The sequence below is a fragment of the Trichechus manatus genome, unplaced genomic scaffold, assembly GCF_000243295.1.
Source record: "Trichechus manatus latirostris isolate Lorelei unplaced genomic scaffold, TriManLat1.0 scaffold00120, whole genome shotgun sequence".
NCBI lineage: Eukaryota > Metazoa > Chordata > Mammalia > Sirenia > Trichechidae > Trichechus > Trichechus manatus.
In genome coordinates this window covers 8,018,552-8,022,586 of record NW_004444056.1, presented here as the reverse complement: position 1 = coordinate 8,022,586, position 4,035 = coordinate 8,018,552, and the positions used below count along the sequence as shown (strand labels likewise).

At 39.8% G+C, this 4,035-nt stretch overlaps 1 pseudogene; it reads right to left on the bottom strand.

Annotated features, from left to right (window-relative positions):
* Positions 1-637: 637 nt before the first annotated feature.
* LOC101361635 (heat shock protein HSP 90-alpha-like) lies at positions 638-2,797 on the bottom strand (annotated as a pseudogene).
* Between the last annotated feature and the right edge of the window lie 1,238 nt (positions 2,798-4,035).

Below are 4,035 nucleotides of genomic sequence, written 5' to 3'. Positions count from 1 at the left end.
GTTGTTACAACCTTTTGACTCAGCAGGTTATCTGGGCACTACACTTCCCCTCACAAGCTCAGCAGGGTTACTTTGCAACAGCCTAGCTGGCGTAGAATTTTGCTACTCTAATCAATACATTCTTCTTTGGAAACAAGCTCTATGGATACTTAGGTCCCACTGAGTTGGTTTAGTGTAGCGTACTAACTTCTAGAGGCCTAGTACATGCAGAATTGGTAACTACAGGGGATGAAGGCTTAAAAAGAAGATCCTAGAAAGTAAAACTCAAACTTGTTTTAACAAAAATTTTAAACATCAAGGTGTATCTCAACACTTCAGTGACAAAAATTTGACTTACCAGGAATCTGTTTAACAGCTAAACACTTTAGACCACTGAGTTAACATTAGGTTACGTACACCTTACAATGAATGTCATCTCAAGTTGTTAAATAAGCCAATGTGAAACCAGAAAAAATTACTAGCTCTGCTTTAGTGCCTAAAGTATCACAGCATCACACTTAGAAGAAATCTTATCTTCCCCTTATTGTCATGCCATACAGCTTTTTAAAATGTTAACAAAAATCAAGAAAAAAAATCCTTGAAAATATATTAACACTGGGAATGAAAATAAAGTATTGAACACGTGCACAGGCAGAGCTTAGTCAACCTCTTCCATGCGTGATGTGTCATCATCTCCTTCCAGGGGCGGCATTTCTTCAGTGATAGCAGCAGTGGTATCGTCAGCAGTAGGGTCATCTTCATCAATACCAAGTTTGATCATCCTGCAGATCCTGTTAGCATGTGTCTGGGGATCTTCTACACTGAAGCCAGAAGACAGGAGTGCGGTTTCATAGAGTAAGATGACCAGATCCTTCACAGACTTATCATTTTTGTCGGCTTCAGCCTTTTGCCGTAAGGTCTCAATGATGGAATGGTCGGGGTTGATCTCTAGATGTTTCTTTGCTGCCATGTAGCCCATGGTCGAGTTGCCTCTCAGGGCTTGAGCCTTCATGATTCTTTCCATGTCTGTCATCCAGCCATATGTGCTTGTGACAATGCAGCATGGGGGCGCGACCAATCGGTTTGACACCACCACCTTTTCAACTTTTTTCTCCAAAATGTCTTTTTGCAAAGATTCTCAACCTTTGTTTTTTTTCTCTTCTTGTTTCTTTTTTTCTTCTTCATCTTCTGTAAGTTCCAAGCCCTCTTTGGTGACTGACACTAAAGTCTTCCCCTCAAACTCCTTCAGCTGTTGGACACAGTATTCATCGATGGGCTTGATCATATAGATCACTTCTAAGCCATGCTTCCGGAGACATTCTACAAAGGCCAAGTTAGCAACTTGGTCCTTGGTTTCACCAGTGATGTAATAGATGTGTTTCTGGTTTTCCTTCATTCTGGTACAACAGTCCTTGAGAGACACCATCTCATCACTCGAAGCAGATGTGTAATACCTTAACAGCTCTGAAAGCTTCTTCCGATTTTGAGAGTCTTCATGTATTCCAAGCTTAACGTTTTTAGAGAACTGCTCATAAAACTTCTCGCAGTTCTCTTTATCTTCAGCCAGTTCAGTGAAGAGTTCTAAGCACTTTTTGACCAAGTTCTTCCTGATAACTTTCAAAATTTTGCTTTGTTGCAACATCTCACAGGAAATATTTAGAGGAAGATCCTCAGAGTCCACCACGCCTCTAATAAAATTCAGATATTCAGGAATTAGCTCCTCAGTTATCCATGATTAAAACTGCATACGTACAACTTAATGTTCTTTTTCTTTCTGTTTTCTAACAGATCAAAAGGAGCACGTCTTGGGACAAAGAGAAGGGCTATGAATTCCAGCTGTCCTTCAACTGAGAAATGCTTCACGGCCAAGTGGTCTTCCCAGTCATTGGTCAAGCTCTTATAGAATTCTCCGTATTATTAGTAATATCAGGATTTCTGGTGCAAATGGACTTCGCTTTATTGAGTACCTCTTGGTCAATGTACTTTTCCTTGATCTTCTTTTTGTTCTTCTTGTCACCGTCTTTCTTTTCTTCCTCCTCTTCATCAGAAGCAGCATCTTCTATTTCAGGCTTGTCATCAGACTCCTTTTCTTTCTTTTTCCTCCTCTTTCTCTTCCTTTTCTTCAGCCTCATCATCTCTCCTTTCTCTCGCTCTTTCTCCACGAAGAGGGTGATCGGGTAGCCGATGAACTGAGAGTGCTTCTTCATGATCTCCTTCATCCTCCTTTTTTCCAAGTACTCCGTTTGGTCTTCCTTCAGATGCAGGATCACCTTTGTTCCACGACCCATAGGTTCTCCTGTGTCCATCCTAACTGTGAAGGACCCTCCTGCAGAAGACTCCCATGCATACTGCTCATCATGTTTGGTGGATCAGTCATTTTCTCAGCAACCAAATACGCGAAGTAAAACCCCACACCAAACTGGCCAATCATGGGGATGTCTGAACCAGCCTGCGAAGCTTGCATGAACGCTTTGGTCCCCGACTTGGCGATGGTACCAAGATTATTGATCAAGTCGGCCATGGTCATCCCAATTCCAGTGTCTACAATCATGAGGGTTCGATCTTGCTTGTTTGGAATGAGATTAATATGCAGCTCCTTCCCAGAGTCTAGCTTACTGGGATCTGTCAAGCTTTCATATCTGATCTTGTCCAACACATCTGATGAATTTGAAATCAGCTCCCTCAGAAAGATTTCTTTGTTCAAATAGAAAGTATCGATGATCAAGGACATCAACTGCGCAATTTCAGCCTGGAAGGCAAACGTCTCCACCTCTTCCTCCTCCATGGGGTGGTCTTGGGTCTGGGTCTCCTCGGGCATCTTGGTGAAAGGCCTGCACAGACTCCGCAACGCAGCAGCACCACGATGCAGAAGCAACTTGCAATTATGTATTTTACATGCTCACTGAAACGCCAAGACCAAACTAACTCCATGTTAATAGGTTTTGCATTATGACCGAGACCATGTATTGCACACACCTTGGTTTTTAAAAGAAACCAGACATTTGGAGATAAAGGCTTGATTCCAGACCTGGAGCAGGAGAGTAAAGTGATCCAGGAACTTCTTTTGCGTTCAAACACTAGTAGGGTTCTGTCAATAGTCTATGTGGTTGCTACAACTAAGAAACTAAATAATTTTTAATTTTTATTAATTTAACAATAATCTTGATTCAATTATTGGAAAAGTGCTTGGAGTAACCTGGGATTGTCAATCTACTTTTCAAAACTAAAATTTATGTAATGTGCTGCTTCCGGATTCTGGAAGATGGAATACAAAAAAAAGAAACGTAAAATACCTCATAAATAAATTTATACTGATTAATTTTATTTACAATTTTTACCTTAACAATAAATGGGCATATTGAGTTAAATGAGATTTTTCATTAAAAATTTCACGTTTACATTTTCAAATGTCTAATATGGCCACTAAAAGATGTTAAATTACATTTTTGATGTGCATTACATTTCTATTAGAACCGTACAAGACCTCAATGTCTACCCTACAAAAAATACAGAATACAAACTAAACAAAATAATAGTAACATCTGTGAGAGAACACTATGGGAGTTCCTTGTTTCACCAGGTCCTGCATGTTTTCCACCATTGGGTGCTTACCACTTTTGCTCTCTATTAAGAAGCATACATCATAAACACCCACTGAGTTTTTCTTCTCTGATGGGTTTCTGACTTACACAGGTTCCAACTGTCACAGCTTTGACTTTATCAGAATGCTGAATATTTTAACATTTTACAGGACAAGCAGGAGAATGTTCTGTGTGACACGGATTAAACAGATCTAGAAATAAAAAGGCAACGTGAAAAAATGGTTTGGATCCTAACGTCAAAAAACTCAACAATCACAGTAGATAATTTATGGACAACTGGAGAAATTTTCATTTGCTGTGAGAGACAATGACAATCTAGGATGTACTGGTAGAAAACTGACCTTATTTGTAGGAGCTTAACGGGTGAATTCTGCAATTAACCATTGGTTGTTTCATAATAATTCACATACATGGACAAACTCCCAACATTTATAAAGGCTCTCTAAAACATGAT